The sequence below is a fragment of the Microcaecilia unicolor genome, chromosome 12 (assembly GCF_901765095.1).
Source record: "Microcaecilia unicolor chromosome 12, aMicUni1.1, whole genome shotgun sequence".
In the NCBI taxonomy this organism is placed as follows: Eukaryota; Metazoa; Chordata; class Amphibia; order Gymnophiona; family Siphonopidae; genus Microcaecilia; species Microcaecilia unicolor.
In genome coordinates, this window is record NC_044042.1 from 4,479,527 (window position 1) to 4,502,766 (window position 23,240).

The 23,240-nt window shown below is 46.1% G+C and overlaps 1 protein-coding gene across 1 annotated transcript in view; it reads left to right on the forward strand.

Moving 5' to 3' along the window:
- The first annotated feature begins 438 nt into the window (after nucleotides 1–438).
- CDK18 (cyclin dependent kinase 18) overlaps nucleotides 439–23,240 on the forward strand; it is a 76,227-nt gene continuing 53,425 nt past the window's right edge. Inside the window, exon 1 of the mRNA XM_030221630.1 lies at nucleotides 439–493. The gene's annotated coding sequence lies outside the window, so the exon portion shown is untranslated. The remainder of the gene's footprint in view (nucleotides 494–23,240) is intronic.

A 23,240-nucleotide genomic window follows, 5' to 3' on the forward strand; every position in this document is an offset into this window, starting at 1 on the left:
AACCTGTGCCTGATTGTAGTTGTTCAATTTTCATCCCATGATACCTTGATGTAGTTGGAAAACTGAAAGCTTCACCCCAATCCGAGATTTCCCTGGTCCATAAAATCTGATGCTTCCTAGAGACCTCAGCCAACCGGGACTGGATCGCAGCAGGCGACAGGTTCCTGTTTTCAGTTCAGCCTTTCCAAGTCACTTGCAAGCTGGAATCAGGAGCTCAGGCCCCTCTTCCTTCCTTAAAGGGTCGGCAGCCACCTTTGCCCTAGCCCCCCTCCCCTCCCGGTCCGTCTGTGCAGGAACTGCCTTGCCTGGGGCTAGTGCAGCCGGGATTGGCAGGCAGTTGCCTGGTAGAGATGTCACTAAGCCTCCAAGGGAGGAGCCACTGGGACACATGAAAGGCTCCGGCTGCCAGTTCCTGCCTCAGAAACCCTGGCAGAGGGACTGGCAAAGCCAGGGACAGGGCACCTTCCGGCTCAGGGACAGCCTCTCATCTTTGGTAAGTGCCCGGCTGCTGCCTTTTTAATTCAGCAACAGAGAAACCCTTCCTTCCCCTCCTCACCCTGTTCAGCTGCTTTCTCACCCTGTTCTGCCAGTTCCTTATTTATCAGCTGCTTCGCCAGATTCCTGGTTTCTTTTAGTCTCGGCAGGTTTAAGAGAGAAGCGTGAAAAATCCCACCCAAAATCAGCTTAGGGGGAAGCTGCAAAGGTCCGGTCTGCTGCAACCTTCCACTCTGCGAATTCAAGACATGAGACAGCGATTTTGACATAAATAGTTGTTTAAATATTTAACGGAGAAAGATCTCGGCGAGAGGGGCTCGTATCGTCCTCCCGATTTTAAGGTGGCTCCGAGCACCTTCAGCGATTAGTTGGGAGTGGGCGCGGAGGGGATGGGGGCAGCCCCCACCCCGGCCTGACATGGTCATACAGTACTACCAGCTCCCTCTCCTCCCCCCCCCCTTCCCTTCCATAAGCCTATATTGGACTCCCACTTCAAGTTTATCCGCCCACCTCACCTGAGGACTTCCGGGGGGGGGGGGGGGAAGCGGGGGCCTTTCCGAACCGACGGAAGGTGGGTATATTTCTCATCCTACACCAGGTCCCCGGGGTATCTTTATTAGTATCCATATAAAGTCTATAAAAATCGGAGCTTTGCGCGCGTATTACAGCTGCTGCTAAAGTTCAGTTCTTGTGCGCTCTATTTTCAGACTTTATATTATTTTAGAATGGTTGCTGTGTCTCTGAATTAACCTTTTGCCCTTCTTAATGTGCATTAGAGAGATTCCCCCTCCCCCATAGTGTCTATTCTAAATGACACTTCCGCTTAATCACTTCATGTGATATCTGTTAAAATGCCACTGCCCGCTCTGCATCTCACCTCCACATCGCTGCTAAATCATTTATAACGTACCCGACCCCCCCCCCCCCCCCGGCAAAATATTAGCGTTAGGCATAAGGTGGGACGTTTGCAGAGCATCCTTCAAGCAGGAAATCGGGGTTCTCGGTGGTACCCTGAAAATAATCCGGGCACAGTTGTTTATTTATCTAGAAGGAGCCCATCGGTGTCGGTAGGTGAGGGATTAATCTTTGGAAGGGGCACCTGGGTTTCTTTAGAGCACATGATGTTCGCTTTGGGCTGCTCAGTATCTGAAGCATATTAAATAGAACTTTGTTTTTCCAAATCGCGTTTTGAACTATTTGTAGGCGGTTCAGGAGGAAAGAAGCTGGGCCTTGTCTGTGCGCGCAAGATTAACGCAGTGCGCAAAGATTGACGGAAGACAGACCAGCTTCTTGGCTTTGGAACTTTTTGAAAATTTCCCCTTCACATTAAACAGCTTAATTTGAATGTTTCTCTCTGCAAGAAGGATAGAAAATTAGAAATCCATGTTAATCGTTATATCATGAAACAGCAACTTCAGGCTGTGGAGAATCCTGATTATGGTTTAATAATAAGGACATTGGCTCTTAATACTAACTCCGGTGGTGTTTCCCAGGTCTGCTCCTGGAGTGCCCCTTGCAGGTCAGGTTTTCAGGATATCCGCAATGAATATTGCATGCAGATCTCTCCTCTCTTGAATATTTATTGTGGATATCCTGAAAACCTGACTGGCTGAGGTGCCTCCAGGACTGGGTTTGGGAATCACTGCCTTAAGCATCTGTTAAGGGCCACTTTTTACCACGGTTGGGTCTTTTTTATTTAAGTTGCACATTCCCTGATACTTGCAGCCTCCTCTCTCTTCTCATGCAGGGGAGCTTTCGATGGTTTTACTGCAGCAAGCTCTACCGTAGTAGTCCACTGGCATTACCTGGACAACACTGAATGACAAACTAGTCAGGGTCACTTTTTAAATTTTAAAGGTTACTTTTCAGATTTATTGACCATTTCAGCAGTGTCCTTTTCACCTCAGAGTCGGTTTTCCGTGCATCTCCACTGCATCTTCAGGATTATCGTTGGGGGATCTCTGTGTGGGGATGGTCACTCGGACCTTGCAGTCCATCCAGTGGATGTCCAGTGGGGCATGATATGCCATGGGCAGTGAAGTGTCTCTCTGTCTTGACTGTTGGAAAATGGTTTTAGAAGACTGAGCCATTTCCTGTTCAATGTCTTACATTAGCTTGTTCACAGCTGAGCTTCCCTCATCCACACTGTATTGATTGAACAGAGCATTAAGTGGACGACACCTGAGACCTCTGTTGAGAGAGGCCAGAAAATCAGAGCCTGTACTTGAAATATGAGATGCAAGAACTCCCTAGGACAGTCATCTGAGCAGGGTTATCTTTGTGCCCTTTGAAAGCAATTTTCAAAAGGCCAGTGAGCAAATTGCCCTCACTCGCTCTGGCCCAAAGTACTGGCAAGAGTCCCACGGAGGAGGCATTTCCAGAGGTTGTTTTAGGCAGTCTTAGGGTAGGAAAATAATGCAGGTAGCTAGAATTTTCAGTTCATGTGTCATTTTCAATGGCAATTTCACAGGTCCGCCCACAATCCTCAGATCATCTCACTCTTTCAAAATTAGGCAGAAGACCTTGGGATACTTTGCACTTAGGTGGACAGTTTGAAAATAGGCCCAAGAAGACCACGTGCTCTGCAGACACACTGGGATCGTCACCTGGATCCAGTACTCTGCCGCTGGGTAACCCGGCTGTATTACATCTATACCAAACACGTCAGTAGAGGTACAATAGGAAAGGAAGCATGTTGCCCAGGATATAAAGGTGCCCAGCCATGGTTTCCATACTAGAGGCAGTGGTAGCCAAAATGCAGCTGAAGGTGGACTTGTTCATGGACCCGCTGCAGCAGGACATAGAGAGATAAGTTAATGAATAAGTTGAGGTTTAACTGCAATTAAATGGACCCCTGCAGATAAAGAGAAACTTATGTGCTGCTCCCTTTATGATAAAACCCCTATATTTCTACCAAGAGAGTCTGCCAAAAACAGGAGGAAAGAGAACCCCAGAAGGAAGCTGTCTTTGGCATGAGAGAGCATAGGATGAAGCTAAGAGGAAACAGACTGAGAGAATACTCTTGTCACCGAAAGGGTGGGGGATGTGTGGAATGGCCTCCCAGTGGAGGTTGTGGAGATGAGGACTGGGTCTGAATTTAAGAAAGCGTTTAGGCAAAGGAGGAGTTAGTGGTTACCGAGGATGGGAGGCGGGGCTGGTTTTGGGGAGGCGGAGATAGTGCTGGGCAGACTTATACAGTCTGTGCCCTGAAAAGGACAGGTACAAATCAAGGTAAGGTATACACAAAAAGTAGCACATGTGAGTTTATCTTGTTGGGCAGACTGGATGGACCGTGCAGGTCTTTTTCTGCCGTCATCTACTATGTTACTATGTGAATATATGTAAACCGCTTTGAATGTAGTTGCAAAAACCTCAGAAAGGCGGTATATCAAGTCCCATTTCCCTTTCCCCCTTTCCCTTATGACATCACAATATCAGAAGTGAGCCAAATATCGGGCAATCAAGCCATTGTGACATCACTGATAAGGTTGGCTCTTATTGGTGGAATGAGTGGAGGAGTCGCCTAGTGGTTAGTGCAGCGGACTCTGGTCCTGGGGAACTGAGTTCAATTCCCACTGCAGCTCCTTGTGACTCTGTGCAAGTCACTTAACCCTCCATTGCCCCTGGTACAAAATAAGTGGTTGGGAGGCGGGGATAGTGCTGGGCACACGTACACAGTCTGTGCCCTGAAAAGGACAGGTACAAATCAAGGTAAGGTATACACAAGAAGTAGCACATATGAGTTTATCTTGTTGGGCAGACTAGATGGACCATGCAGGTCTTTTTCTGCCATCATCTACTATGTTACTATCTTTCATCATGTTCCTATGATGCAAATATGGCCAGGGCCAGCCCAACCACTAATGCAGATCAGGAGCCCACCTAGGGTAGCACAGTTTAGGGGCAGCGCCAGCATGGCAGTCAGCGGCAGCCGATACGAGGACTTAAGCGTCTGCACATGCTCAAAGCCTTCCGTCTCTCGCTTGTTCTGAAACAGGGAGTTCAGAAGGCACATGTGTGTGTGTTGGGGGACTGGGAAAGGAGGGGGAGATGCTGAATATCCCAGGAAGGGGACTAGGCAGTGAAGGAGAGATGTGCAACACCTCAGGGGCACCGCCCCCTCCCCCTGCAGGTGGAGGGTGGCACAGGGTGCATGGCAGAATATTTCCCGTAGGGTGTCAGATACCATTGGGCCACCCCTCAGTATTGCAGTGAGCTTTACTGGCAAATCTGAGAAACTGAGAGCCTAGTGCAAATACCCCGGCCTAGGAGTGGGTTCCTTATTGTCACAGTATGCCCAAAATGAATCCATTTGGAAGCACTGCCCTGCCACACATCAGCTGCAAAGTATGTACGTGACACCCAGCCCTCCTTCTCCTGGACTCCGTGTGCTTCTGCGTGTATGCAATGTATCAACCAAGCCAAACCTTTTCAAGCTCCACTGTCATGTGATGAGCACTGGGAAATACCAGGCTGATACGCAATCACAGACCAATGCTCAGAAGTTCAGCGCAAAAGGAGCTCCCCAATGCTCAACGGTAAAGACATGCAAATGAGATGCACGCAGTTTCACTGAAAGTAAGGGGGGGGGAACATGTCTGGTGCACATGTCGAGCAAACCCCAATGCGAGCAGTTAACAGCCTGATCCGGTTTCTCCTTCTCCCTTTTGTTACAGTGCAGCTTGGAATTGCACTATTTGGTTTCAAGATTTTGCCCAGAGGAACTCATCACCTTGATGGAGACACTCAATGAAATTACATGGAAATACTTTTAAAACAAATAGGAAGAAATATTTTTTTCACTCAAAAGAATAGTTAAGCTCTGCTGGAGGATGTGGTAACAGCGGTTAGCGTATCTGGGTTTAAGAAAAGTTTGGACAAATTCCTGGAGGAAAAGCCCATAGTCTGCTATTAAGAAAGACATGTGGGAAGCCACTGCTTGCCCTGGGATTGGTAGCATGGAATGTTGCTACTATTTGGGATTCCGCCAGGAAATTGTGACCTGGATTGGCCACTGTTGGAAACAGGATACTGGGCTAGATGGACCATTGGTCTGAGCCAGTAGGGCTATTCTTATGTTCTTACTGCGGTGGGAGGAGAGATGCACACAAGGCTTGAACATGTGTGTGTGTCTCGGGATGTCTTTACCATGGTAGGCCTTCCCTTCCTCCTGCCGCTGCCTCATTCACAATATTGCTTATGCTCCCAAAGTTGGATGATGGAAATTAGTGACCCTGAAGGTGGGGGCTGATTAAGCCCCAAAGGAATCCTTCCCACTGAACTTGCTATTCTGTCTGCTACTTATATTCAAAAGCTTGATTCACAAATCCTCTCTTCATCCTCTTCAGCACCACACTGGGAGCTGGCAAGTAGGTTTCCAGGGTTAGGACAGGGTTTCTTTTGTGTGTGTGTGCTGTTTCTGTGAGCATTGGGAGGGAACTGCTAATGACCTAATTTACATCAGTTTGACTACATCCAAATGCTATTTGCAGCTATCTTTGGTGTACAATGTTCCCTGTGCTAGTGCCCTTTGAACATTCTGCGCACCCTAACGCCGAACGCTAATCCAGTGCTAATTGTCCTAGCACCTGCATCAGCTTTTGAGCATCAGCCTGTCAGTTAACTCATTACCAGAGGATGTTGTAAAAGCAGTTAGTGTAGCTGGGTTTAAAAAAATGGTTTGGACAAATTCCTGAAGGAAAAGTTCATAAACCTTTTTTTTAAGTTAGAGCTGGGGAAAGGCACTGCTTATCCCTGGGGGGGGAAATATCCTGGAATCTTGCAACTTTTGGGGATCATGCCATTAGAAGTGGAGCCAGGTTGAAGGTGCGGGGGGAGCGAAAGTGGCACGAGAGCGGACTTCCCCTGGTGCACATTTTCGATGCAACACATTAAGAAAAAATAGGCACCGGCAGCTGCTCCCCTGGCGCCCCCTAGCTTCGCCACTGCATGCCAGGTACTTGGAATCAGAGATTTTCAACCTCTTTCATCTTGTGGCACACTTATACGGAACTAAAATTGTCGAGGCACACCCACACACATGGTCCAGCATTTTACCTTCTCTTTCCCTCACCCCCACCTCCAGAAAAATAGTCCAGCATCTCTCCTATCTCCTCTCCAGCCAGCAACCAGGCATCTCCCCTTGTCTCTCATGACCCCCCCCCCCCCCCCATGTACCTTTTAAAAGTTTTCTTGTCAAATCCAAGATGGAACTGTAAGCAGTAGCGTTTGAGCGACTCTCTTACCTCTAAGCACTGACTGGAATCTTTCTTGGTGTTATGGGGAAGAAGAGATGGGCTAAGACAGGAGGAATCTCCCCAACCTGGTGAGGTAGAGTCTCTCTTCAGGTGCAATGTCCTAGGGATCTGGAATTGGCATTCACTTGTTTCTTACCAGTTCTGTGGTAGGACAGCAGTTTGGTGTGTTGGGTTCCAGGCAGCTCTTTGGAAAGCCGGGCCGGCTCCTTCTGGATCCTGCATTTGGCAGATGGCTAATTCAAGCCTGCATTAATCAGGTCAGGCTGGAAGGGAGCACATTTCAGGATGGCATCATCTGACTGACAAGTGCCTAATTAGATCTGGCCATCATCTCAATGTGTGAAATTCACAGGCTGCAGGAGGAATGCTTGGGGAGTTCGGGTTGCTTTTAAATTTGGGGAGCGGATTAGCTGAATTCGTGTATCAGCCAGCATCCTGGAAACCAGCTCTATCACTTTCCTCCAAGGAATTCATTTTCCAAGAAGCTTGGAAGGAAAGAAACGCAGCTGAAATGGTTTTGCAGCCCTCTGAAGAGCTAGATTTTAATCAGGCAGACTATACTTTCATCACAATAAGAACAGGTGACTTCTCTTAAGAGCCATTTCTTTGCCCTCTTGCAACCCCTGTTCACTGGAACTTGTGGTTCTAGATCAGGGGTTCTCAACCCAGTCCATGGACATAGCCAGTCAGGGTTTTCAGGATATCCACAACGAATGTGCATGAGAGAGGTTTGCATGCACTGCCTGTGCCTCCACGGTATGCATATCTCTCTGATGCATATTCATTGTGAATATCCTGAACACCTGACTGGCTGGTTGTGTGCCATGGACTGGGTTGAGAACCCTGCTGTAGATGAAGAGCTGGGCTGAACTGAGTGTTGCCTTCCTCTGTCTGTCTGTTTTCTCCACTTCTCCTGCTTCTGTTTTCTTCCTGTTTTCCTGTCTCTACCGCTCTCCCTCCCTTTCCTCATAGCTGGTGACTCTTTCAGGATTCTGCACCGCATGCCCACTCTTTGCACCCAGAGCTCCACTCCTGCCACCTTTATTGCCGCGCTAGCCCCTCTTTGATACTCATTTAGGCACCAAGATGGTTCATGATAGTCATTTTCAAACTGCCCAGCTAAGTGCTTAAGTCGGCAGGTATCGTATCCTGAAAACCTTGCACGTAATTTTCAAAGTGGAAGGACACCTAGACTTTGAACCTGCTTTTTCTGCGGGTAACATTTCTATGGAAGTTAATATATATAGATTTGGAAGCCCAATTTACTTGCATTATTTCTGATCCTGCATGAAAGAGGTCCCTGGAAGGCCAGTACCTGTGCTGCTGATGGCTACAGAAACGAACAGGTTCTTATCTGATATTCTTAAACTAGTAAAAAAAGGCCTGTTTCTGGAACGAATGAAACGGGCGCTAGCAAGGTTTTCCTGGGAGTGTGTATGTTTGAGAGAGAGAGCCAGAGTGAATGTGCGGGTGTGTGACAGAGTGAGACTGTCTGTGTGACAGTGTGTGTGTGTGAGAATGAGAGTGTGTGACAGGGCCCCCTCCCCTGTTCCTAATGCCCCTCACCCCGTTCCCTCCCCTCCTTTTCCTCCTCCTTCCCACACTTTGGGTTCCTTAAGGCTTTCAAAAGTCTATGTACCCCCTGGCCCTAACGCCCAGTATCCGGATACCCCACCGCTTTCCTCCTCACCCCTCCCCCAAGATGTAATACTTTCACGTCCTTCATTTTTTTTTTAAAGTGTCCTATCTACCCTGTGTACAAATGCCCGGCATTCAGATTGTGTTCCTCTCGTAAATTTTCATTTCTTTCATTCATTCAGAACTTGCCCCCCCCCCCCCCAAACACTTTCGTTTCCTTCAGTCTTTTAAAACTCTCCTATCTACCCTGTGTCCTAATGGCCAGCAGTCAGATTGTTTTCCTGTCCCAAATGTTCATGTCTTTCAGTGGGTCAGAACTCCCCCCCATTTAACACTTTCGGTTCCTTCAGTCTTTTAAAACTCTCCTATCAACCCTGTGTCCTAATGGCCAGCATTCAGATTGTTTTCCTGTCCCAAATGTTCATGTCTTTCAGTGGGTCAGAACTCCCCCCTCCCCCCCAGTTAACACTTTCAGTTCCTTCAGTCTTTTAAAACTGTCCTATCAATCCTGTGTCCTAATGGCCAGCATTCAGATTGTTTTGCTTTGCCAAATTGTCTGTCACTGAGGTCAGTGCTTGCCTGCCTAGCAGACCACTTCCGGCAGGCACGGTCCCAAGCACATCCTGTTGGAGGTGAGAATTATTATATAGGATATAGGATGCTAATCAAGTTCCCTGTAACTCTATGCCACCACTTGACCAGCAGTAAGCTGAACCGCTGTCTTCCACAGACCTATGCAGACTCAGCTCTGTTGCCACTGGTGCCGGGACTGGTAACCACAGGCCCATTTGCCAGAGTCTCTGATTTTGTGGTCTAAACTGCACTGCTATTGGGCTGGAGGGCAGAGAGAAGACACCGAGCCCTTCCGGACTCACTGTCAGTGTTTAGGAAAATGAAATGCTCCTGCAAGCTGCAGTACAGAATTGCGGAGACCTAGTTTCAGAAGGTCAACTTCCAGGCTAGTCCTGGATTTACTGCTACTTCCTGCCACAAAGTACTTGTGGAAGAAACAGGGACTGGGAGGCAAGGTCAAAAGCCAACACTTGTTGCAAGGAGTGGCTACAGCACCAGCCCTGACATCCAGAGGTGGCTGGTTCAAATCCCACTACTGCTCCTTGTGATCTTGGGCCTCCATTGTCTTGCCCCAGTTACAAAATTAGACTGTGAAATACCCAGTGTTCCTGAATGTAACTCACCTTGAGCTACTGCTGAAAAAGGTGTAAGTTACTTAACCTTCCATTTGCCTCAGGTACGAACTTAGATTGTGAACCCCCCACGGGGACAGAGAAATATGCATCCAGTTTTTCCTACATCAGCACACAACTATGGAACGCATTACCACCAAAAGCCTTAAAAACGATGTACAACCACCTAAACTTCCGGAAAACTCTAAAAACTAACCTGTTTAAAAAGGCATACTCTACCGATCCAACTTAAATACCTGATCTCGGCAACACAACAAACTGAAGTACGCTATGGACCCAACACAACTCTACTGCCATATGGTTCCCTAATGTGACTGTGCCATATGAACTTTATCTTACCCCTACTCACTATGTATGTGTTGACTTCGGAGTCAGCAAACGCTTCTCTGGTACTATGTAAGCCACATTGAGCCTGCAAATAGGTGGGAAAATGTGGGATACAAATGTAACAAATAATAATTAAAAAAAAATATGCAGTACCTGAATGTAACTCACCTTGAGCTCAGAGCCGTAGCGAGGGGAGCTGACACCCGGGGCGGGTCGTTGCTGCGCACCCCCCCCCCCCCAGGTGCAGCACGGCGCACCCTCCTCCTGCTGGAGCGCCCCCCCCCCCCCCGGAGCGCATACCTGCGGCGAGGGACGGGCAGGAGGGCCGATCCACTCCGACTGCACGTTGCTGGGGTGTGTCGGCTCTGCGCTGGTTCAGTGCTCTCTCTGTCCCGGAACAGGAAGTAACCTGTTCCGGGGCAGAGAGGGCAGTGCACCAGCGCGAAGCCGACACCCCCCAGCGGCGTGCACCCGGGGCGGACCGCCCCCCCCGCCCCCCTTCCTACGCCACTGCTTGAGCTACTACTGAAAAAGTTGTGAGCAAAATCCAAATAAATAAATAAATAATTTCCCTCCAGATTCTGGGTCTCAGCCCTATCCACGTTCATATCGCTTGAGCGGGATGAACTGTAAAACCAGCCACTGCTCAGGCACATTATTCGTTATCATTTATAGAGACTTGAATGTACTGCCTTTCGACCAGACGTCCACAGTGGTTTACAAAATTTTAAAAAATCATAGAAAGGAATACATCCCATATAGGACAGTGACAGGAGAAGCAAGAGTAGTCCACCACCTACAGCTCACCAGGCTACTCCATGGGGAAAAACAGGTGGGTTTTCCGAACAGAGCGAAATTTGACATAGGACAGCTCTGCTCTGAGGTCTGGGGAAGGGAATTCCAAAGGGCAGGTGCTGGAAAGGAGAAGGCAGAACGCTGGGTAGAAGCAAGATGGAAACAGTGCAGCGGCAGAGGAGTCAGACGGTGTGCATTGGCAGAACGAAGGGCACGCGGAGGGGTGTAAGAGAAGAGAGATACCACGGAAAACCTTATGCACCAAAGTAAGGATTTTATGCTGACTACTGAAGGAAATTGGGAGCCAATGGTGTTAATCTGTACATCATCAGCCTGTAAGACAGGGAGAAATTCTCAAAAGGTTGCTGAAATTTAGATGCCGGGATGGCGTGAGCTAAGCGCAAATTCTAGAACAGCAGTTGCACATGTAAACTGCTGTTCCAGAATACTAACAAACATAGTAGATGACGGCAGAAAAAGACCTGCAAGGTCCATCCAGTCTGCCCAACAAGATAACTCACATGTGCTACTTTTTGTGTATACCTGACCTTGATTTGTATCTGTCATTTTCAGGGCACAGACCGTATAAGTCTGCCCAGCACTAGCCCTGCCTCCCAACCACCATCCCCGCCTCCCACCACTGGTTCTGGCACAGACCGTATAAGTCTGCCCAGCACTATCCCTGCCTCCCACCACCGGCTCTGGCATAGACCGTATAAGTCTGCCCAGCACTATCCCCACCTCCCAACCACCAGCCCCGCCTCCCACCACCGGCTCTGGCACAGACCGTATAAGTCTGCCCAGCACCATCTCCGTCTCCCGCCACCGGCTTTGCCACCCAATCTCATCTAAGCTCTTTAGGATCCATTCCTTCTGAGCAGGATTCCTTTATGTTTATCCACATTAACGCATTTAACTGTATGTGCGAGCACTTACAACTCAATGGCTGACATAAATGTTCAGCCTAACTGTAGACAGTCACATCAGTGTTCGTACTCTGCAACCTACATGCGTAACTGCCTGGCCACGCCCCCTGGAATTTGAGCGCACAACTTCCAGAATAGCAAATAAGGGCAGTTACAGATTTAACTGTTCATCAGTGCCAAGTGTGGCCAATTATACCAAACAATTGTTAATTCAACAATTGGTTGTTAATTGGAGTTAAGTTTATTCATTTGCTATCGAGTCGAAGCAGTTTACACGTAAAAAAAAAATCGAAAGGAATTCCATTGGTTGACAGGAAAGAACAAATATTCAATCAGATTGGACCCGACTGAACCCAGGGCTGGTTCTCTCGCATAGGCAAAAGTAGCTTAGATTAGCAGCTGTCAAAGGCTCAATAAAAGAAATGGGTCTTCAAAGTAACCCCAAAATTCGAATATGAGTTCTCTAGACCGAGACGATGAGGGAAAGAATTCCAGAGTGCAAGATCGTAAAAAGCACTGGATCTTGTCGATTTTAGATGGATGGGGTAGAACAAGCAACTGACCTTATTTTGTAACTTTGTGTGTGCAAATCTACACTCTAGTTGGAAATCTGAGCATGTAAGATTATCGAATTAGGGAGGTTGGTGTCTGAAGTTAAAGTTCCTTCAAAAAAGCAAGGCTACCCAGGGTGAACTGAATTCATATTTTGAAAATTTGAGGGGACAGTTTTGACCAAATTGTGTAGGTGAACACTTTTTTTTACCAAGTACATGGCACAGATAGGGGAAACCAGCCTGTTATCTCCCCCCCCCCCCCACCCATTTTACGAAAGAAGAGAAACGGGAGGAGAATAAAAAAGGGGAGGGGGGAATGGGACTTGATATACCACCTTTCTGTGATACAACCCTCCATTGCCCAAGGTACAATCTATTTTCCGGGAAATAAGGTTTCTCTTCTGCCAAGCTATAGTTGAACTACACCTGTAATATAATATATGTAAAACCACCTTGGTTGTATTAAAATCCATGACCTTTATGTTATAAATGGCTTTTCTAAAATAGAGACTTCTGTTATATGAAAATCTCCGTCCAAATGTTAAGACAGCAAAATGTCATGAGGGAAATGGATGAAGGTAGTTTGCAGTATGGAAACCGTGAGAGATTTCAGGAGAGCAGATGCACAGAAGAACAGATATTTAAACAATCTCTAAATCCAGGCTAACTTGCTCGTTAACAATTATGTCATATTTGCATTTGTAATTAAAGGACTCAACAGATGGTGAATTCTGCTCCCACCGCTTATGGCTCCTGTGTGGAGGGTGAATTTGTTTTCATGGCAATACTGTGAATTGGGTCCGCAGGAAAGCAGTTTTATTTTCTGGGAAATAAGGTTTCTCTTCTGCCAAGCTATAGTTGAACTGCACCTGTGTCGTATTTCTACTTTATCGGTGGGCTTTTGGCTCTACCTCTCTCCACCCTTGCTGAGAAGTGCAGCTGTGCCCCACGTGTGGCTTTTGTGTCAGCAAGTACCGTAACGGAGAGAGGGAGCGAAGCACAAGCAGAAACCAGAACAAAAAAAGCACCAAGGGCCTTCAAAAAAAGGGGTTAGAATCTTTAATCATATATGTCGATGAAACAAATCTAGAATGGACCCGACACGGTCTGTGTTTCGGCGACCAGCACCTGCGTCAGATTGACTCCGTGATTGAAGGAGTGCGTTTGTTCAATAGAGATTCTCTCTGCTTAACTGTGTGCAAAGACCCCTGACACAGGCGCTGTGCGCCGAAACACGGACCGTTCAAGCTCTGCATGTTGGTTCATAAAATCAAAAACAAAAAAGGAGGTAAATATCCTCACGAAACCGTGGGAAATGAAGCAAAAAAGTGAGGAGAATGGATGAGGATACCAACTGTTTGTTTATTTTCTTGAAAAAGTAAAAAAATGTATGTGTACATTGCAACGACCCGACACGGCCGTGTTTCGGCACAATGGCCTGCCTCAGGGGTTGTAAACTCGTAGATAACTCCTAGGAGAGGAGTATTTGATGTTCATTTTTGCTTTTCAACAAGTATATTTTATATAATGTTTTGAAGAGAGGAGACCAGAGAAGTTTGTTTCCTGTTATTTTCCTTGGAGTACATATTTTAAGTCACATCTTCCAAGGTTATAAAGACCCCTGAGGCAGGCCATTGTGCCGAAACACGGCCGTGTCGGGTCGTTGCAATGTACACATACATTTTTTAACTTTTTCAAGGTTCATAAAATCATTCACGGAGATGCCCCGGCCTACATGTCAGACCTTATTGACTTGCCACCCAGGAATGCTAAAAGATCAGCACGCACATTCCTAAATCTTCACTTCCCCAGCTGTAAAGGACTAAAATACAGACTAACACATGCGTCCAGCTTTTCCTACATGAGCACGCAGCTGTGGAATGCACTGCCACTTGACCTGAAAACAATTTACGACCTAATCAACTTTCGTAAATCACTGAAGACTTATCTCTTTAATAAGGCATCCCACAACGATCCATAATAGGACCTGTAATGCATCACCACTTACCTGATATTCTGAATGTTTTCTCTCTCTACCTGATTGCTTAATTCTATTATGTTATCCATGTTCTTTATGTAATACCCAATTGTATCTTTACCCTGGAATGGCGAATGCCATGACGGAACACTGTAAGCCACATTGAGCCTGCAAATAGGTGGGAAAATGTGGGATACAAATGCAACAAATAAATAAAGTATTTGCAAGGACACCTGAATATAAGTACATAAGTAATGCCACACTGGGAAAAGACCAAGGGTCCACGACAGCGGCTGATCCAGGTCTACGTGATTAGAATGACAGTTTGTTTGTGACTTCAGTTTAATGATCTTATTGTCCAAAGGGTTCTCGGCACACTCTTGCAATTGCCACATCACATCTACTTTAGGCATAGGCAAATTTGTTGGACCGAGCAGTTCTTTCAAATTGCGCCCCTTAGAGAATGCAATACGTAATGGGATGTCTTCTGAAGACTGGGTGAGTTTGGATCATATCCCAATACTTGTGAATGATTTTGGCCACCTCTTCCCCTCCTGAAGAATATCTTAATGCAAAGGTCGATCGCCCTATCATTTCCCCATTGTTACATTCCATTGTTCTATTCCCAGATGATATTTTGACTTTGACTTTGTCTTCCCATAACTCTTCACAATGTAACCCATAATCGTACTGTGACCAATTGTATTTCGATCATTCACAATGTATTGTAAGCCACACTGAGCCCGCAAATAGGTGGGAAAATGTGGGATACAAATGCAATAAATAAAATAACTCATCCTACGTACAATTGGCTCGATCAACTAAGAGCAAATCTCTATTGTTGAATTTCACGCTTCTATATGAGGCCTTCGAAACTCTGGAAGGCTATCCGGGTTTGAAAAGATCCTTAGCCAGCGTTTTAGATTGTACTTTGAAATCTTCCTGATTAGTAGAAATTACATAAGTACATAAGTAATGCCATACTGGGAAAAGACCAAGGGTCCATCGAGCCCAGCATCCTGTCCATGACAGTGACCAATCCAGGTCAAGGGCACCTGGCAAGCTTCCCAAACGCACAAACATTCCATACATGTTATTCCCAAAATTGTGGATTTTTCCCAAGTCCATTTAGTAGCGGTCTATGGACTTGTCCTTTAGGAAACCGTCCAACCCCTTTTTAAACTCTACCAAGCTAACCGCCTTCACTACGTTCTCCGGCAACGAATTCCAGAGTTTAATTACGCGTTGGGTGAAGAAAACTTTTCTCTTATTTGTTTTAAATTTACTACACTGTAGTTTCATCGCATGCCCCCTAGTCCTAGTATTTTTGGAAAGTGTGAACAGATGCTTCACATCCACCTGTTCCACTTCACTCAGTATTTTATATACCTCTATCATGTCTCTGATTGTAACACACATCTGCAATACCAAAGCTATCATTCCAGAACAATAATAAAAAAAAAGCTTATTCTTAAGAGTTTGCAGAATTTGTACTGCTTTTACGGAAGCTTTTTTTAAAAGACCACTTATGCCATTTTGGCAGACTGATTCATTGGAAGGTTTTGTTCCACCGACTTAGCAGAAAGACTCCTGATGCAGGCAGGGGCGTAGCCAGACTACAGATTTTGGGTGGGCCTAGGCAAGAAGTGGGTGGGCACCAAGTGCTCTCCCCCCCCCTCCCCCAAACACCACCAACAAAAATATCTCAGCTGGCGGGGAAATGCTTCTTTCCACCATGGCAGTCTGCAGTACGCATGCGCTGAAAACTGAGAATGCGCAGGTGCTGGTATCGTGGAGAGTAGTGTTTTCGTTACCATTAGGGGGAAGTCTTCAGCTGGCTGAGTTTGGGATCCCCACCAGCTACCTCTAAACACGTGGTACTGTTGGGTGGGCCTGAGCCCTAAGTGGGTGGGCCCTGGCCCACCCAGGTCCACCTGTTGGATGCAGGGCATTATTGCCGAAACACAGTGCTGTGTCGAGTCTTCACTCGTCAACAAATGCTCCTTTTTTTGAACTTTTGGAGTCATTTTGGTTTGTCCACTGCCCACTGTCCTTGTGGGGTTTTATTGGGATTTTATCGTTCCTCTACCTAGGTGGACTGTTTTCATGCATTTTGATAAACAGCCCTTTTGCGGTACAGCTAAAATAGTTTACATATATTTAATGCAGGTACTTTTTCTGTCCCTCACAATCTAAGATTTTGTACCTGGGCAATGGAGGGTTAAGTGATTTGCCCAGGCTCATAAGGAGCTGCAGTGGGAATCAAATCCAGTTCCCCAGGATCAAAGTCCACTGCACTAACCACTAGGCTACTCCTCCACTCATTCCACCAATAAGAGCCAACCTCATCAGTGATGTCACAATGGCTTGATTGCCCAATACAGTTCCCCAGGATCAAAGTCCACTGCACTAACCACTAGGCTACTCCTCCACTCATTCCACCAATAAGAGCCAACCTCATCAGTGATGTCACAATGGCTTGATTGCCCAATACAGTTCCCCAGGATCAAAGTCCACTGCACTAACCACTAGGCTACTCCTCCACTCATTCCACCAATAAGAGCCAACCTCATCAGTGATGTCACAATGGCTTGATTGCCCGATACAGTTCCCCAGGATCAAAGTCTACTGCACTAACCACTAGGCTACTCCTCCACTCATTCCACCAATAAGAGCCAACCTCATCAGTGATGTCACAATGGCTTGATTGCCCGATACTTGGCTCACTTCTGATATTGTGATGTCATAAGGGAAAGGGGGAAAGGGAAATGGGACTTGATATACCGCCTTTCTGAGGTTCAAAGCGGTTTACATATATTCAGGTACTTATTTTGTACCAGGGGCAATGGAGGGTTAAGTGACTTGTGGGAATCGAGCTCAGTTCCCCAGGATCAAACTCCACTGCACTAACCACTAGGCTACTCCTCCACTCATTCCACCAATAAGAGCCAACCTCATCAGTGATGTCACAATGGCTTGATTGCCTGATACTTGGCTCACTTCTGATATTGTGATGTCATAAGGGAAAGGGAAATGGGACTTGATATACCGCCTTTCTGAGGTTTTTGCAACTACATTCAAAGCGGTTTACATATATTCAGGTCCTTATTTTGTACCAGGGGCAATGGAGGGTTAAGTGACTTGCTCAGAGTCACAAGGAGCTGCAGTGGGAATCAAACCCAGTTCCCCAAATTCTCAGCCCACAAAAGGGGACTTTTTTATTTATTTATTTATTTATTTATTTATTTATTTATTTATTTTCTTTATTTGTTGCATTTGTATCCCACGTTTTCCCACCTATTTGCAGGCTCAATGAGGCTTACAAAATAGCGGAATGGCGATTGCTGTTTCCGGTGTGAACAAATAGGTAGGAAGAAGTTTATTTGGCAAAGCCACAGAATAGTCCTGATGGGAAGAGTATTGTTGTGAGCGTACGTGCTTTGGTTTTCATGTGTAGCCAAGGTCGGTCTTTTAGGCTGGTTCGGGATGGTATGCCTTTTTGAACAGGGTGGCTTTTAGCATGTTCCGGAAGTTTAGGTGGTTGTATATCGTTTTCACTGCCTTTGGTACTTTATGTAGGATGGCAGAGAGCGATTACAGAAATTTAACCTTCCCCCGATAAACCATCCTCTTGAGAGTGAGCTGGGGCCACAGAGGAAGTTGTGGTTTTGATGATTTTATTGCGCTTTTATATTTTTATCTATGTTGTTCTTGCAAACTGCTAATGTCACTTTTGTGAGTAGCAGTTCATAAAATTAACCTGAACTGACCAAAAACGGAGTCTTCTTTTACTAATCTCCCCTCCACCAGCATAAGACGTGAGAACCGAAAGGGCATAAGACTTATCCCTTCCCACTAATCATTTTTAGAGGTCCCCAGCACTGTACAGACACAGTGAGAGCCAGTCCCTGCTCAGAAGAGCTTAGTCTAGTCAAGACACAACCAAAAAAACAAGAGGTTTCGTGGACTGTATTTATTATAGTGAACATGGATAAACATCAACAAAGCTGTGATTAGGGACAGCCAGGGTTCAAGACATAAATGCAGCCTTTAAAAAGCATTGATTAGGATTTTAGATTACTTGGGGGGCTCATTTTCAAAAGAGAAAAACGTCCAAAAAGTGACATAAGTCTGCATTTGGACGTTTATCTCATAAAAACGTCCAAATCAGTATTTTCAAAACCTCTTTTTAGATGTTTTCCTCTGAAGTCCGTCAGAAGGACTTCTAAATCTCAAGGGGTCATGCTAGGGGCGTGTTCAAGGCGGGACTTGGGCGTTCCTAGGACTTAGATGTCTTTCAGCCATAATGGAACAAAACAAAAACGCCCAAGACTAAAACTTAGATGTTTTGAGCTAAACCTGTTTTTATTATGAATAAGGCACAAAAAGGTGCACCAGATGACCACTGGAGGGAATCAGGGATGACCTCCCCTTATTCCCCCAGCGGTCACTAACCCCCTCCCACCCCCAAGAATTGTGATGAAGAACATTACTTGCCAGCCTCTATGCCAGCGTCGGATGTCATACTCGGGTCCATGACAGAAGCCTGCAGGTCCCTAGAGTAGTTTAGTAGTAGGTGCAGTGCACTTCAGACAGGTGGACCCAGGCTCCTACCTCCCCCTACCTGTTACACTTGTGGAGGAAACTGCGAGCCCTCCAAAACTCACCAGAAACCCACTGTACCCACATATAGGTGCCCCCTTCACCCATAATGGCTATGATAGTGGTGTACAGTTGGGGGGTAGTGGGTTTGGGGTGGGTTTTAGGGGGCTTAGCACACAAGGTAAGGGAGCAATGCTGAGATGTGTACCTGGGAGCAGTTTATGAATTCCATTGCAGTGCCCCCTAGGGTGCCCTGTTGCTTTCCTGGGATGTCAGGGGGACCAGTCTACTTAAACTTCCGGCTCCTCCTACATCCCAATGGCTTGATTTTGTGCGTTTTGCACTTGGATGTTTTGGGTGGTTTTTGAAAATGGGCCAAAAAACAAAATGTCCAAATCGCAAAATGCTATTAGTATTTTCGAACACAAAAGACAGACGTCTGTCTTTTTTTCGAAAATGACCTTCTTTCCTGTTCAGAATTTGGACGTTTTTGTAAAACGTCCAAATTCTGATTTAGAAGTTCTATCGAAAATGCCCCTCCGCGTCACCTTTCTGATTGTCAGCTCAAGGCGAGTTACATTCTGGTCTAGGGATATAACCTAAGACTGTGTTTAAGGCAGGTTAGAGTATACAAGGGGAGTCCTTCTGGGCAAAGCTTACCGTGAGAATCCATAACTAACCACAACACTTCATCACTCCATCCTTACTATAATTGCCTTCTTTCCACAATTGCTTGATTAGATCGACTTGTTAGCCTTGTTACTCTTAACATATTTGTAACACCAATTGTATTTCTTTACCCTAAAATGGCGATGCCATAACAGGTCTTTGTAAACCACATTGAGCCTGCAAATAGGTGGGGAAATGTGGGATACAAGTGCAATAAATAAATAAATATGACATAGGATGATGTAACGCATGGAGTCGGGAGCTGGCGATGGGAAGGAATGGCACAGATAAAAGCAAGTTTGTCCTTCCTGTTTCAATCCCACAATCTCCAACTTGACCTTTGCTTCCCTGCAGTTTATGATCCTCGATGCATATCCTAGATGGGGTTTTTTTTTTAGTTTGACTGTAGAAAGATTGTTTTATGTTCAGGATCAGCTATTAATTGAAGGTAGTGGGATTAGAATCTGGAACTGTGTATGACAGCCATCATGCTACATGGCCAACACGATTATCTTAATTCAAACATTTAAAGTGGTTTTTCCATTTTTTTTTAATAGCTAAAACAATATGTGAACATTTCTGCTTTTAACAAACCCTTCACCATCTGTTCTGCCCCCATCTCAGAACAAGCTAGCAGAGAAGAGATTTCACATTTGAACACAGAGCAGGGCTGGTAGAAGTGAAGTCTGTGCTGCGCCCACAGACCAGAGCGAGTGGGTGGAAAGAGCATCTGAAAAGGAGACACTGGTGGTCTTACCACGTCCCCTGGGGCTTCTTAACATGAGCCAGTTGGTGGGTTGGAGGGTGGGGATCAAGACCCCTTGTCAGCCCAGCAGAGGAATGACCTGTACAGCTAACCTGGAGTTTCATTTCTTACCAGGCATAATTGTAAAAGCATCGCTGCAGATTATTAGCTTTGACTGAAATGCCAGGGAATGGATTCTGGTGCTGGGAGAGTTACTGCGAAAGCGATTACTATAAATCTTGTCAGTGAAACTAAGAATATAACCCCTGCCACCTCCACAGTCTGCTCACGATCCTCCAGGGCCCACCTACACAGTGACTCTGACACCCCAGAACAGTGCGGGAGAGGAACGAGGGTGGCAGGGATCGTAAAGCAGTTATTCATTGTGTCTGCGCATCTGATCTATTTTAGTTCATTAAGATATTCAGAATGTGTCAGAAGATGTGGCCTTAAAAACAGAAGCAGCAATGTCATCCTCCCACGCATGTGAACACACACACACACACAGGCACAGAGATAGATGCAGAGGCACACAACGATGCACAGACAAACACCACACACATGCACAGACACACACAGCACCCACACCAAGCAAATACACAAGCATGCACAGAGACAGAAACACACATGCACACCTACACATATATACATACACCACAGGCACACGTGAACGTGAGATAAAAGCCTCTCTTTTTCAGCAGTGCCGTGCTCCTCACAGGATTCATTTCTCTCTGGAATCAATCCTAGACTTTGGCTGCATCTGTGAAGCAGCAGTGCAGCTGTCTAAATGATAAGCAGGAGAATGGTGAACAGCACCGCTGCACCAACAGGAAAGGCCAGTGCTTCTGAGTCCTCTCCTAAGGACGGCCAGATTATCCTGGCCGAACCAGAGAGCAGTGTGAAGAGGGAGGGGGGGAGGGAGTTCTCTCTCAAACCTGATCTTAAAACAAGCAGAATCGGGATCTCATTTAGTCGAGGTATTTGGTACCTTTAAATTCTGTCACCCTAGGCTGCTGCTTATGTTGCCTGTCTCTAGCATATAGTAGTGAGCTCCATTTCTGCAGTCTTGGTTCTGACCCACTGCATGCATGAAGGAGCTCTGATTTCTAAGAGAAAAAAATGTCCAGACATGCAGCAAAGTCAGTCACAAGCAGCACCTCAGCTGGAGCAGCAGACATGGAGACAGTAACCCGCTGGCCTTGGACTGCTCTTCCCATCAGCAAAGAAAGGGAAGGTGCTGATGTTTCTGCAGTGCCATACAGGCCAACCAAATTTCGGTTTTTGGTTATGGTGCCAAAACTGGCCCAAATGCTTTTTCTGCCCAGTTTCAGTTTTGGACGAAACTGACCTTGTGTTTCACTTATGCTTTGTCCTGTTTGTCTCCTTCCCCTCCCCTCCGAACAGGAGTTGTCTCTTCCCCCGCCCACCTGTAGGTGCCCCCACAGGCCTATCTTAAAATCTCTGGTGGCCTAGGGGTGCAGTGCAGGAGCAATCCCAAGGTGACAGGTTGGGTGGGTGGTGTTCAGTGTGTATGATCATTATGGTGCACTACATGGGTGTTTGGTTACTAGCTTTTGTCCTCCTCAAGGTAGAATTTTCGGAATACAATGGTCTTGAGTTGTTTGCGGAAGTTTAAGGTGCTCAGTGTTTCTGAAGGTTTTGGCTAAAGGAGTTCCATCATTTGGTGCTTTGGTATGAAAAGCTCACTGTATATACACCGATTTTGCAAAAGAGTTTTTGACATCTCAAGTAATGGAGTGTTAGGAAGTTTCTAGTTCCAGTTTTTGTGTTTCTCGATGGTAGATTGATCAGGTCAGTCATGTATGCTGGGTCATCACCAAAACTTATTTGGCAAGTCGTGGTACATAGTTTGAAAGCTATTCATGCTCTGATCGGGAGTCAGTGTAGGGTCTGGAGTAGTGAACTGGTTCTGTCGTAGCGTGGTTTCCCCTAAAATTAGTCTCGCTGCTGTGTTCTGGGCTGTTTGCAGTCTTTTCAGGATTTGTTCTTTGCATCCGGCGTATAGTCCATTGCAGTAGTCTATGTGAGTGAGTACTGCTGCTTGTACTAGCATGTGGAACCCCGTTCTGGGGAAATAGCTCCTGATTCTCCTCAGTTTCCACATCACTTAGAACATCTTGGATTTCACATTGGTGGCTTGGGGCTTGAAGGTGAGTTTTTGATTGAGGACAACTCCCAAGAACTTCAGGTGTCTGAGAGGGGATAAGTAGTTCCGTCTATGGTGATGTTGGGGTAAATGGAGTGGTTGTAAGGGGCTGTTAAGACTAGGAATTGTATTACGTCTCTGTTCAGCTTGAATTCTGAGGCCCACAGTTTCATTGTATTTAGTCCTGTAGTGATTTTATCCATTATGTTGTCCAATTCACTATCAAAGGGTTTGTAGACATGTCATCAGCATAGATGAATGGGTTTAGGCCATGTCTATCAGTTTGGCCAATGGTGTCTTCATGATGTTAAACAGTATGGGCGAGATGGGAAGCCTTTGGGGACTCCGCAGATGGTTTTCCATGGGGGCAAAATCATGTTGTCCATTTTAACTTGATGTGACCTGATGGTCAGGAAGCTTTAGAACCATTTTGGACTATTCCTCCTATCTCAATCTCATCTAGAAGTCGTAGTGGGCTTTGATGGTCTACCATGTGGAATGCCAATGACATGTCAAGTTGTAGGAGTAGGATTTTCTTTCCCATACTAATTTCTTTCCTAAAGTTGGCAATTAGTGTTGTTAAGACCATTTCGGTGCTGTATTGTGGTCTGAAACCTGATTGGGAGCTGTAGAGTATTGAGAACTTGGTCAGATGTTCCATGAGTTGTTTGGTGACTGTTCCTTCCATGAGGTTGGCTATGAGGAGTATGGATGCTACTAGTCTATATAGTACTTTGTACTTTGAGGATTTTATAGACCCCAATCATATTCCCCCTCATCTGTCTCTTTTCCAAGCTGAAAAGCCCTAACCTCTTTAGCCTTTTCCTCATATGGAATGGAGCGATACAGAGGCATTATAATAGTCTTATTTTGCATCCCTTT